Source organism: Lissotriton vulgaris, chromosome 7, assembly GCF_964263255.1.
Source record: "Lissotriton vulgaris chromosome 7, aLisVul1.2, whole genome shotgun sequence".
Taxonomy (NCBI): Eukaryota; Metazoa; Chordata; class Amphibia; order Caudata; family Salamandridae; genus Lissotriton; species Lissotriton vulgaris.
In genome coordinates this window covers 1,729,315,325-1,729,330,037 of record NC_141695.1, presented here as the reverse complement: position 1 = coordinate 1,729,330,037, position 14,713 = coordinate 1,729,315,325, and positions in this window count along the sequence as shown.

Here is a 14,713-nt window from a genome sequence, read left to right as displayed (position 1 = left end):
ATTCAACTATTTTGAAATGTTTTTCTTTTTTTTTACCTTTCAGCGCCCACAACTACCACACCCAGCAGTGAGTACTTTTGATAAGTGAAAAATAATTCTGTAATATGAAAAAGAATTTAGGGCGGTATAGTCACTCTGAGCAAATTCACAACCCCATATTTAAATAGGATGTAGGGGGTTCATACCGCTTGGTAACTCTGTTGAATACCCATCCTCGGGCATAGGAAAATATACAAAGGAACAGCCCAGAGTGTGTATAATGAACTGCCCTGAACTAAGGCAGTTTTCCACCATGAAGTGTCAGTGGAATATCAACCGGCAGTGTTCCCGCGATCTGCTTAAACTTAGAGCTAAGCTTAAGGCACGCTGATCGGCTAAGTTAAGGAGAGTTGCGTAACTTGAATCCACTCTTTGAATTGTGCATTCTCCTTCAGCCTGCAAGAGCACCTATCAGTGTGACCTTAGAGCCACAGAGTCCTGTTTGTGCTGTAGGGTGCCTTTAATGTGTCTTGGCATGTACACCTTCAACAGCCTGCTAGGACCTTTCACTTTTCTACGGTCCCTTAACTAAAGGCACTTGAATTTCGCTTGGTGACAAAATATTAAGTGTGGTCAGAGCCTGCGTATGTTCCCCACTTTTGCCGGCGTAAAATGCTGTCTCTTTCCAAGCAGATGGTGCAACCCTGCAACTGAGGGAGATAGACACCTGATCTGGGAACTTGATGCAGAGTTTTCAGCTGTAATGAGAAGCTTCTTGGAATCAATTCATCCATCATCTAATCAGAAGCGGTCATAGAAGATGGGCACAAAGACGCCATTACATCGGTCAAGAGCACTGGAGGAAGCCAATCTTTATCTTTTAAGGCTCCATACCAGGATTAAAAAAATACAGTGTCTCACACCAAATGCAAGCTTTACGTTGAGGTGTACTTGTTCTTTCATTCAAACCAGATGCTCCATCTACTGATTATCAGCCCTCAAATAATAATAATAATACAGCCATTTATAGAGCGCGATCCGCTACCTCCTAAGGGGTGTCCCAGTGCTATAGAAACAGGTGGTGCGCGAGAATCACTCAACGGCTGAGAATTCTAGGTTGTTTGTCTTGGTTAAAAAGCCTAAAATTGAGTTTCAGAGGCAATTTGGAGCAAGGCATTAGGCAGGGAGTTTCATAACTTGGAAGCACCAAGCATGAAAGATCTGCCACCCATCCGGGCTTTCTTAACTCTAGGGGTGCAAAGCAGGTTCTGAGAATTTGACCTCAGTGAGCGAGTCTGCTTAAAGGGCCAAGCCTCTGTTTCAAATAGCTTGGGCACTTTCCGTGAATTGAACGAAAAGCTAAGGCCTTCAATTTAATTCTCTTGGCTACCAGCAACCAATGTAGTTTCTTGATATGCGGAGAGATATGCTGCCGAAAAGGGACATGTCTAATTAATCTCGCAGCCGCATTCTGAACCATTTGGAGTTTCTTAAGAAGGTAGGCTGGTAAGCCCAGGTAGAGGCCGTTCGCGTAGTCCAGACGGGAAGTCACTGTGGCATGTACTACTGTTTCTCAACCTCCTATTCAGTCTGAAAAAACTCTATGGATATTACATTTTCTCTCAAATTATACAAAATCATTTGGAAGTCATTTGAAATATCTCATTAGATGTTTGTTTACATTGTTAATACAAAAAGGGATCTCTGTTGTCTAATGCACTCTCCTTGATCTTTTTATGTCATGTTGCTTTCTCTTTTAATAATTCAGATTTCTCCAACATTATTTGCTTCATCCTCATGATTTGAACGTGGGGCAGGTTCTCCTTTAATGAGTCTCGAAGACAACATGTCACCATAACATCTAAAAATGTTATTTATTTTTCCTTATATGTTATGGGTAAATTTGATTGTTTTAATCACCTGTTCTGAAATATTTTTCTTCTTTTTCCCTTCGGTGAGCTTAGATTAAAAACTACCACAAGCAGCGGTGAGTACTGAAAAGTAAAAAAATGCGGTTATATGAAAAAAAGTTAGGATCTCATAGTGACTCTTTTCGAGCAAATTGAGAGCTGCACATTAAAATGGGGCATGAGGTATGTACCTCTCAGTGGCTCTGTTGACTACTCAGCCCCGGGAACAGGGTGATTTAAGAGGCTGATCACTAATGGGATGCCTAAAGTCAGCGACTGATACTGCGGTTTGAAGAATCATGCAAACTGCAACTATAGCCCTCATTACAATGTTGGTCGGACTAGCGTCCGACTGTCGTTGTTTCGGGATCTGGACCGCCTGACAAGTAGGTGGCGGTCCTGACCTCTAAATTGAGATTCAACAGCTGTGTAGGCAGTCAGAAACATGCATTTTTGAATCAAGACTTGTGGTGCGGCCTGGAAGGGGCTGGCACAGAGTGCATGGAATTTTCAGGGGGAACCACGGGTGCCCCCGACTCCATAGCGGAGGCCAATGGTGGAAGGGGGCCCTGCTGGGCAACCCCTAAATCTCTTTCCGTCTGCCTTTTCATGGCGGTTGGACCGCAATAAAAGGAAAGTGACACCATAATCCCAATGGCGGTGCCTGTGCAGGCACCACCGCCATTCAGGGATTACCTGTCCGACCGCCGCGCTGACGGGATGTTTGATCCAGTTGGAGCCGGCGGTCTTTTCCCCCGTCCTGCAATTATCCAACCTCCGACATCGTAATCTGACAGTCCGACCGCAGTCCTGAATGTCATAATCCTGCAGTCAGACATGCAGCCCTGAATGTCATTGGCGGTCCGTACGACATTGTAAGCGGGCCCTATGTTTCCAAATTTCTCTCCATACAAAGGAACAGCCCTGGGTCTCCATTTGGAACTGCAATCAAATGAGGCAGTTTTCCACCACGAAGTGATAGAAGATTTTCATCCCATAAATTTCAAACGCAGTGCTTAAACTCAGAGCTAAACTTAAGTCGCCTTGATGGATTAAGTTAAGGAGAGATCTGTAACTTGAACCCACTCTTTGAACTGTAAATTATCCTGTAACATAGTCCTGGAGACAGCAGTCAGAGAAATGGTACTGCATTGCCTGTATAACCAAGGTGATCTTCATTACTGTTTTATTTGAATGTATATCACACATGTGCTGTTCTGATCAGCGTTAATCATGGCTGTGAATCTATATAGAGCTACAATGTTGAAGAAGAAATAGTTTATCTTAACCTACAGTCCTTCAACTCTGCTATCTTCCATGTATTCTCACTAGCCACCTCACCGCTCCAGGTATGAGGTTCAATTCAGTGTATTGCTCAATTATCATTAAATATGTGAAAAACTCAGCTTCTGTGGCAAGCTGGAGCTCAGTTTCTTTTGATTACCCAGAGTTCAGGTTCCCTAATTAGGTGGTCAGACAGCACATAGTCTATGCCTGTTTTCAATGTTTTTTTTAATTTAAGGAGACACTGCTCTATTAACATTAACTATCGAGGATTCACAAAACTGAAAAGCCCTCAGAAGGGGCTGCTTTCCCCAGGAAGTGGTAACGTGGTAGTAAGCATGAGCGAATTTTGCGGATCTCGCGTTCGCGAATTTTGCGGATTTGCGGATTCGCAATCCGCAAAATCCGCGAATTCCCGCGAATTTGCGGATTTTTTTTTTTTTTGTGTTCGCCCGTGTTTCTGCCAGTTCGCGAGGGTTTTGTACACTTTCGCAAATTGCGAACTTACCTGTCGGGTCGCAAGTTTCGCGAACTTGTTGTTTCTACGTGTCCAGCCTGTTTGGGACACTCTTCTTCATCACTGCCACTCTCTGTCACCACTGCCACTCTCTGACTACTCATGCCACCCTCTGGCCCACCCATGCCACCCTCTGTTTCATCACCACACCCTCTGGTTGTCCAGTGTACATTATTTTCGGCAAAGCAAAGCACACCTTCCCTGCCTCAAGTGACCTGAATTAATTTGGGGCTGATTCATGTGTCACAGAATATTTTTTTAGCTGGCACCTGCTTCCTTAGTGCGCCCTGATTAGTGATCTTTTGCACTTGCTAAGTGCTTTCATTGTTGCAAAATTAGTTACAACACCTGCCCTGCCCCAACTGACAATAATGAATTAGGGGCTGATTAATGGATTTTAACTTCCAGCCTGGCTCCTGCTTGTCTCCCTTAGCTGTAATTCAGGACCTTTGTGGCATATGTGTAACTATTCTGAGGTTCAGAGCAGGGTCACATAATAGTTTCAACTGGCAACTGAACTCTGGAGGGGCCCCTCAGGAAGCACTCCAGGAAATGGCTACTAATGATGAGCCTGAACTTTTGAACCTGGTAAGTAGTTACTTTCAGTTTTGCTAAGATCGTATTTCTGCAATTTTGCACTTATTCGCGGGGCGCGAACTCACGCGAACAGTGCGAGCAGTGCGAGCAAAATCCGCTGCTCGCGGATTTGCGGATTTTGCGGGAAATTCGCAAATCTCGCGGATTGCGGATTTCCCGAAAATCCGCAAAATCCGCGAGCGGAACGGATTTTCCGCCCACGCCTACGTGGTAGTTGGTCTGCCTCAGGGCACAAGTTGTAAAAAAAGAAGTGGGGGGACGCTGTCACCGGAAGTGACGTCACGACCGGAAGTGACATCACGAAAGGTGCTGAGCTCCTCGTCCCAGTGAGGCCAAAGAGTGAAGTCCAGCTGTTTGGCAGGTGGGACGGCGTGCCCCCGGTAAAATAAGTAGGGGGACGCCGTCCACCCGCGTTGTACCCCCGACTCGAGCCCTGGTCTGCCTCCCCTGAGTTTTCTGAACTCTGCCAAGTTGGGAGGTTTGAGGGCATCGAAGGACTGAGATGTTTGACTTTCATCGGCTCTCTAAAGTTTTCCTTCGGCTCACAAGAGCCCCTATCACTGTGATGTTAGACTCATGATAAGTGAATCAACTGTTAAAGAACCACTCATGGTATCAATTTCCTCCTTGCTGTCTCACAGCTTATTATGGATACCCTTTCTGGGGAGCATAGGAACAGGGCCAGCTTTAGGGAAGTGCAACCGGTGCAGCTGCACCTGGCGCTGACTTGGTGGGGGGTGCTGTGTTTAGAAATAACTTATGGTTTTAAAAGCAGTGAACTTCCTTGTGCCTCAAGCAGTCTCAAGCAACGATAAAAATGTCAAGATAAGTCTGGTGATTAATGCTCCTTCTGGTGAAACATCGGAATGTTGTCTAGTGGCAGATTTGACTCATCATAAAGTAGCGCAGAGGGATAATGTGCCTACTGCACAGAACGGAAATGAATGTGAGTGAACTGTGGGTAGCGCTATTAAAAAAATTAAATTCATGAAATAGAGGGACTATGAAGAGATGAGAAGCACTGTTTGAGAATGAGAGAGATATAAACAATGTTTATTTAGACCATAGTCTTTAAAACCATACGCAGCTTCAGGATCCTCATAGTTATAACATAATAAAAGACACATTTCATTTTAACACAATTTACAAAAAATATAAATGCATAAAATTCTCTGTTGGAGAATGGTTGTGAGCAGAATTAGTGGAGAAGGAGGTCATGGGGTGCTGCCAAAAAAAGACTGTCGCCCAATGCACCACCAAGGCTAACACAGGCCCTGGCTGGATACATGTCTTTCCACTGATTCTTCACTTTAAAAATATCTTTGCTCGATTAAAAAATGTTCGGGAAACTTTTCTCTAGAAGCAGTGGCTCTGGAACGAGTGGTACTGGGTGGTGCTGCAGTATGCCCTGAATAACCTTTCAGGAGTTCAAAAAGAACATGTTCAATACAGAGTCTTTTTTATTTTGATTTTATATTTTGTCTTATAGAATTTGCTGTGCATTCAAACACAGTAGTCAAATGCATGCAATGTCATCTGCTCATTATTCAGTTTTTTTTTAACACAGAGACTGGTGTTTGCCTTTTCCCTTCTGTATTTGCAACACAGTCACAACCCTTCAGGACAACAGAGGGCGTGAAAGGAGAAGGCTGCAATTCGTCAATTGTTTCCTATCAAACACCAAAACTGAAATACTTGTAAATAAACTTTCCAAATATTTCAACATAAATCATCATCAAGTATAAAGAAAATAAGGCATTGGTTATCCCAGTTCTGAATTATGATGGATCCAAAGATTTTAATTGAATCTCATATTGACTTTCTTCAAGTCATCCCATGTTGAGCCCATGCACAGTTGTCCAGTTCTTCATACTATGAAAATGGTGTAGCTAGTAGTGATAATTTCAACATATAGGGCCAGAGAACTTCAGACCCTTATAGTTTACCCACCCTTCTCAGTTTACTACCAGGTAAAGCTGGGCTTCCACACCTGCTGAGTATTAGTCCTCAAGGTGGTTTCCACTTTTTATATGAGCCAGCCTATCACCATTCCATCGTCCTCTGTTCCTCCTCATTCCGCCTAGGGAAAGATTTCCTTCATAGACAATTTCATGCATACTGTTTCCAACTTTACCAGCTGCACTTACCAGGACAAAGTGGATAATCAACTCCTTGTGGCCTTTGCCAGATCCAAGAAAGAGACAATGTCACTAAAGGTACTTAACCACACCCACCACTCCGCTCAAACAGGACTCAACATCCACTACCTCACACTCACACAGTTGTGCAACCACCCACACAATACTCCACACTTGCAAGCACACTCCTTAACACTCACTAACCAAACAAACCACAGTTATCTGGCACCTGCTGCACAACAGTACCACCTGACCAAGTTTTCCTCATGAAAACCTGGCTCAGCCCTACATTGGCACCGGACATCGCTACAGACAACTCCACTTGTTACAAGTTTGCCAGGCAAGACGAAACTCACAAGCACTGAGTCAGGATCACCATCATCCACATGAACACCACCAGCTGCAATACATTCACGGACACGTCATCTTCTAACATGGAACACCTGTTGGTCAAGCTCCACGTCACAGCCAACTTCACCCTAAGCTGCACTCTCGCCTAGAGACCACCAGGCCCATGCATCACTTCGCTGACACCATAACGGGCTTCATTGCACCACTTGCCCTCGATTCTAACAATTACATCCCACTCGGAGACCTGAACTTCCACCTGGAAGACCACACAAACCCCAACTCAGGAGCAAGAGCACTCATTGAAGGCCATGGAAACCTGGGCCTCGCCCAATGAGAAAAGGGACCTACCCATGTTGCTGGACACCACTTGGACCCTATTTTCACCAACTTCAACAACATCTGAGTGGAAAACACCAAACCTGTCCCAAGAACAGACCACTCGGTAGTTAGGTTCAGCATCCCCGACCCGGTCAAACACACGCGCAACATCGCCATACTACCCAGCCGAAACTGGAACAGCATCATAGACAAACACTGGAACACCTCTCTCAACACCCACCACACTGAACACACCACCAGCCTCCCCAAATCATCAAGAGTTTCAACGATTGGATCACCTCCTGCGACAACTCCTCGCTTATCCTTAAACACAGCAGTACAATGAGATCCAGACCCCATGCCAGTTGATACACAGAGGACTCACAATATTGAAATGCCAGTGGAAACAACTGGAGTGCAAAAGAAGAGTGAGCCTGTACCATGCAGATCACAGAGCTGAGTGTGAGTAAACTACGAGCAGTGCTTGAAATGCATGTCAGAGAGAGACTATGGAGAGATAAGGGGCACTGTTGAAGGGTGGTACTGAGGGAATTTGTGAAGAAGGAGGTCATGGGGGAGAGGGGGTGCCAAAAAAACTGTTGCACCGGGCCCAACCAGCGCTAGAGCCGGTCATGCATAGAAAGCACAAGGCATCTCACTAGTGGAGAAAAATCTCTTTGATACATGGCCAGACTGGGGAACCAGAAGCAGCCCTGGAAAAATGCTTAAACTGGCCCACTCCTTTTCTATCCTCTCCCTGTCTCTCTCTCTCCATCATACCTCTTACTGCTTCCATGATCTTGTGCTTTCTCTTCCTTCCTCTCCTCTATGTCTTCTGAAATTATTCTCAGGAGCTGAGGAAAGGGACTTAGGCGCCAGCAGGTGGCCTGGGATTTCAAAAGCCTCTAATGCTCCAGCCTACCAGGGAAATGCCAGATGCCTTAATATACTTTCCAATAACTGGCTTTTAAATTCGTTGTTCTGGTAATTAATACTTACGCTCGGGCCAAGGAATGTGGCCATTCTGTTGTGGCATAGACCTAACTTATTAAAAATAAAATCCAGGTTATTGAGCCAGAAGCTATTATTCCTGTGCTACTCAGATTACTACTTTTCAGATAATGAGACTTCTCTATAATCATTAGGGGGCTTCTACCAGAGATTTTGCGATGCCGGAACGTCACTTTTTTGACGTTCCTGTGACGCAATGTGCCACTGGCATATTTATAAGGCCATGTAAAGCCATGTTACGTGACTTTTTATGGCCTTATAAATATGTGCCCCTTTGGCACAGAAAACTTTGTGAAGGAGACGTTCCATGGGCATTTCCAGCAACATTTATGGCTTTTTGACACTGCCCCAGATTTACGAGAAATCATAAGTTTGAGGCAGCGGCAAAAACTTGCACCCCCTCTGTGTGAAGGAGGCACAATGAGGAGAAATATATTTTCTGCAGCAAACATAGAAAGAGCATAAAGCCTCTTGTGATTGTTTTAGTGATTGAAGGTTTTCCTTCATGCACAAAAATAATCATCCCCGCAATGCAGACTCCCTTGCACCATGGTGTAAAAGGCCTTTGTTGGCGCACGGCAGCCCATTTTTCTCTCTGCAGATGGGCTCAACATATGACAAGAAGCGTTCACTCTCCCCGATTTCCCTCCATTAAAAGAGAAAAAAAGACAATAAGAGAGTAATGTGCTCTTTTAGGGCTTGGTGGGAGCAGGACCTCTCCTGTAAACCAGTGGATGTCCATGCACTAGATCACCATACATACACACAAATGTTTACTGATCATGTGAGGGATGGACATGTGATCCCTCCAAAGAAAGCACAGAAGGTCTTTCAAAACGTTATGAAAGAAAGGTTTAGTGGTAATAAAAACAACATGTCTCTTCATGAAACACATGAACAAAATAATACCTCAGTCAAATGCTCTATTGGAACAACAGGCTGGATAGTCTTGATTCCCTGCCAAGGTGGTTGATGTTGTACTAGAGCTTGCAAGATTGTGGAGTAATTACTGAGGCTAAACACAAAAGCTCAAAACAAGCATCGTTCCTCCCATGACAACATTTGTAAAAAGTAACACAAGTTTATTTCAAAGCTCTTTACTTTGGAAGCCGCTATAAAGCAAATGGATAATGCATTTTTAAATTAAGTTGGTGGTCTGTTGATTATAAATAGCAAGGATATTATGGACGAGGCTCTAGTTGATTTTGTGAAGTCAATCAAAAGATCTAGAAAACATTTGAGTAAAAACATGATCGTCAAAAGACTTGTAAAATGTGAAATGCCCATAGAATTGTCTGTTACAAGAATCAAGTTCTATTTTGTCAACCATTTAAATTACGAATATCACAATTAGCGCAATTGAAGAATAGTCCGATTTTCATATTTATGACACTTGAGGACCAAAGGACTTCCCTTTACACTTCAGTAAGCCATAAATATTGTTTGTATGACAGAAAACATTGGTTGCATCTCCATGATGGATCTAGCAAGCTTGAGGAACACAGTTCTGTCTAGTTTTAGCAATTTTACCACAATTGAAGAATAGTCGGAAATTGCTAAAACTAGACAGAACTGTGTTCCTCAAACTTGCCAGAAGGTTCGCACATCTGGCCCCTGGTGAATAGAGTTTGTATAAACAGGCAATGCTTTTGTTCTTCAATGTTATCTGAACTGAAATCCTTCTTGATTTCTTTCCACGGCAAAGTTTATTGCACAACAAATCCTAAAGCTCTTTTCTAAAGGAGGTCTATGTTGTAAAACATACTAATGTGTGGAGATGCTAAGAGAATATAGTGTCCTGCTCTCTATTTCTCACGAAGGATTGAAATAGTTTATTACATAACTGGTTATAGGCTCAAATAAAGGTGGCAGAACTTTGAACCATCACAAAGAAGACTATGAAGTGAAAATCTTACATCAATTTTTCAATAAAAGAATATCATAGGTTGAGTGTATCTTATTCTTTATGCACTATAAAAGAAGTAATATTATTTATCACCAGTGAAGATTTGGAAGAAGGTTGGTTAGGTCAAAAGGAATTTGATTTTCTGAATAAAAAATGCTCATGGTTTCTTATCATCTATATCTTGCGTAAAATTCTTTAAAGACATCAATCATCCTCTTTGCCGCCATATAGTTCTGGGATGTGGCTCAGTCAATGATTGAAGTATACATAAAAGTGATGGATGGAATGCCTGAATTAATTTCACGATCCAACGACGTGTTCGAATGCTACCCCCAGCGTTTGTTAGCTTTAGAGCTCTCTCTAGACACTTACAATGAACACAAAATGTATAACAATACACATTTATAAAGCGCCCAATCACCTGTAAGGGTCTCTAGACGCTGGGGGCCGTCAGGAAGATTAAGCAAGCTATTGCCCAGAGTCACATGATGCTGGGCTAATCTGCCACCGGTGCTGGGGATCAAACCGTGATCCCCAGATTCCGGAGTCAGTCACCCTAGCTGCGGCGCCACACCTCTTCCAGTAGTGTAGTAAGATTCACATGCGGTAGGGCATTATCTAGCTAGCAGTTAAGTGTCACTCTACATCTATACTACTATTATAAAGAGAGAACTGTGTCCTTTGAGCCAGGTAAACTTGAAAAGTGCACCACCAATCTGAACACCCAAGACATCTTAGAAAACCTCAGGGCAAGCAGAAGGACATAGGCTATAAAAAATAAATAAATAAATGTTATTTAAAAAATAAACAATAAAAAAAAGTAGTCCCTAAGAAGTAGCGCCGGCCGTGTGTGCTAACGATGTGAACGTGCGTGCTGACATCATGGGGGGGGGGGGGGAGTGGCGGACAGGAGCCCGAGGAGGTCGAGGAGCAGCGGACAGGGGCGAGGAACTCAGGCTGAGGGAGGATCGTCCGTCCTAAAATCCTGCAGACAAGTGAGTGCTTTTACCAAAATAATAAATAACAAAAACGTTGACTTTTTTTTTTAAGTATCTTGCTCTCCCGATGCCTTGCTGCCCAAAACCAAAAAAAGACAAGCTTACACACAAGTACCGCATGCATAAAAACCCCATCCAGCGTTGGGGAGGAGCGGTGAACTGTGTGCAGCTTTCCTGGTTTCGAACATTATAATGCGCCCTCATTTGAAAGTGCAGAGATGCAGAAAAGCGTCGGTGGCCGGGGCACCCACGTCTTCCATTTGCATCAATTATGGCTGCCTCGTGCCCCCTGACGTGTGACGCATTCAGCCAGTACTGGCGTCTTACGCCACAGCTATATGTGCAAATCAGTGATAAACAGTAGACTACAGGCCCCAGAATCCAAAATGATGGAAGCGTAAGCAGGCCAGACTGGCTGATGCCACGAGTGACTTGAGGACAGCTATGTACGGACCTCGCCAGCATCCACGGCTGAGTCTCGGCCCATTTGCAACTCTGGCCAGCTGCAGTTTGGGAAGAGCTGAATCAGAGCCAAAATTATGAGCCGAGGCAGCTAAAAAAATATTCTGGGCTTTTTGTTGTTGTAAATGACTGAAAATACGTACATTGTGCTATATAGGTCTACAAATAAACAAGACTCCTTAAAATATATACATTTTTGGTTCCGCTTTCTTCACACATTGCAACTCAAAAATGTAAATATTAACAAAAGCAACACAGCTGTTCACACCTTTCAATTGCCAACAAACTAATGCACTTTTAAATTCTCCCGGAGAAAACCGATATGCCCAAAAACAAAAAAACACGAGCTTACACACAAGTACTGCATGCATAAAAACCCCATCCAGCATGGGGAGGAGCGGTGAACTGTGTGCAGCTAATTAGGGGCCCTGAAGGTGGCGGGTGCGCAAAGGGGGACCCCCGGACAACGTCTGTTCGCCCTGTCTGGAGTCGTGCACACAGATTTGCATAACTGGCAGGTACAGCAGAATGAATACCATTCACCCAATGCCCGCAGTTACATCAAAGGGCTGAACAAGTGCCCCCCAAACCCTTTACAAATTAACAAGCACATGTGACTTCAAAGATGCAGTAGGTGCTCGAGGAACATCATGTGATTCTGCAGGGGAATTGTGAAGAGCTGGAGTATTGCTGTAGGTAAAATCAAATTTGCAGAATCCCCTGCAAAATAGCCTGCACCGACCTGCAGCAATATTGCTCTAGCCCCTATTATGCCATATTAGACAGAATAAAAGAGCCAAAAAGAATAGACATGGCACACAGACAGCCTGCAATATCACAAGCAGGAACCCCGCTCCCAGATGTAGTGGCACAGATGCACTTCTTCGTGGAAAAGGAAGATATAATTTCCAAAGCATGACAGGGTGGGCCGATATTGTTTAATAGGGGGAAGATAGTACTCTTTCAAGAACTCTCTCCCACCACAATCGCAAAACAAAAAGCTGTTAAGCCAATTACAGATTTTCTGACATCAAAAGCCATCAAATACTGCTGGGGTCACCCGCTAAGAGTGACGTTCCAGTCGGAAGGCAGACAACAATCCTTCAGATGAAAGGAGCGAGATGAAGCCACAATACAGAAGATCTGTGTGATAAGCACATACTGAAACTGACAGACAGTGGATAAGTAGTCTGTGTGTCTGTGTGTGTGTGTGTGTGTGTGTGTATGGGGGGATTGCGGTGAATGATGCCAGTGGGGAGTGCCTTTGGGGGGACAGGGCTCATAATCCCAATCTACACTAGATCGCCTCAGACTAAACTCAAGCGACTGAAGTAAGGGTGCAAGTGGAGAGTAATGTGTCGAGTCAAAACTAGAAGTATGGAAATGGACTACTTGCGGAGTTGGTAAAAGTTTAATCCCTTTTGCTTTTCACGGTGGAAATGTTCAAAATCTGGGGACATATTAGAGGTGGGTGGGTGGTACAGGAGTAGAAACCAGTCAAGTCAGAGAAGCAAGACAGGCCCACACATGACTCACAGGGGCACAGATACATGGCCTGACATAGCGAACGGCAGCATACACTTGGTTGATGCCTAGGACACACCCACTAATAGCCACAACCAATAATGTCAAGGATTTCAAGAACCCTATCAAATGGATGAACACTGTATGGGAATTATATGACTTGGAGGCACATATCTGTTTTCAACAGGAGACACATCTCCATCAAGCAGACCTGCATAGAATACATCTTGCTGATTTCATGACACACCTTTGTGGAACAAAATACCAAGGCTAACCAAGCAGGGAGATGAGTAGCTGTAGATAGATTGTGAGATAGACAGCACATCACTGTAGCAGCAATATATGCCCTAATTGTGGAAAGGAATAGTTTCTAAAACAAACAATCAATCCATACTAATATAATAAAGAGAGAGCCCAAACCTTTGAGGCGGGTAATCTCAGGAACCACAGCACCAATCACAACACCCAATACAGCGTTGGAAAGGGCAGTTGCAGCAGAAGGACATAGGCTATGCAGACGCCCACCATATACATTTAAAAGGTAAAAGAACCGTGCCAGCAAAGTAGTCCCTTGTGGGCGTGTCTGCGTTGTGCTGTGGGCATGTGCTGGGGGTGTGTGGTACGTTCCGCCCTTCATGCCATGTCTCATATTGTGTGCTAATCCCACCCTGCTCCCTTTAAATACCCCTGCACCCTATAATCTTAACCCACCCTTACTCCTTAAAATACCCCAACATCCTTAAACACTAACCCATCTTAACCCTATAAATATACCCTGTACCCCAACACCCAAACCTATCCCTAAACCCTAAAAATACCCCTGTACCCCAAAACCCAAACCTAGCCCTGAACCCTATTAATACCCCTGTTCCTCAAAACCCAAACCTACCCCTGAACCCTAAAAATAACCCTGTACCCCAAAACCCAAACCTAGCCCTGAACCCTAAAAATACCACTGTACCCCAAAACCCAAACCTACCTCTGAACCCTAAAAGACCCCTCTACTCCAAAAACCAAACCTAGCCCTGAACCCTTAAAATACCCCTGCACACCAAAACCCAAACCTAGGCCTGAACCCGAAAAATAACCCTGTACCCCAAAACCCAAACCTACCCTTGAACCCTAAAATACCCCTGTACCCCAAAACCCAAACCTAGCCCTGAACCCTAAAATTACCCCTGTACCCCAAAACCCAAACCTAGCCCTGAACCCTAAAATTACCCCTGTACCTCAAAACCCAAACCTAGCCCTGAAACCTTAAAATACCCCTGTACCCCAAAACCCAAACCTACCCCTGAACCCTAAAAATACCCCAAAACCCAAACCTAGCCCTGAACCCTAAAAATACCCCTGTACCCCAAAACCCATACCTATCCCTAAACCCTAAAACTACCCCTGTACCCCATAACCCAAAACTATATCTGAACCCTTAAAAAAATACCCAAACACCCCAAAACATATACCTCAGTACCCCAAAACATATACCCCTATACCCATACTTACCTTATCCAAACATTTAAAAAAAACATTCTTTTACCATTCATGCATTTACAACGAATTTCGTTGTAAATGTATGCGTGGTAAAAGCATATAAAATGTAATGCCATGCGTTATAATGGCATTGCGGAGTCATGGTACTTTCGTAATGAAAGTATGCGGAGTGATGGTATGCGGAAAGAAAGTTGCGGAATAATGGGTGTTTACTCTCCCCCGGTAAG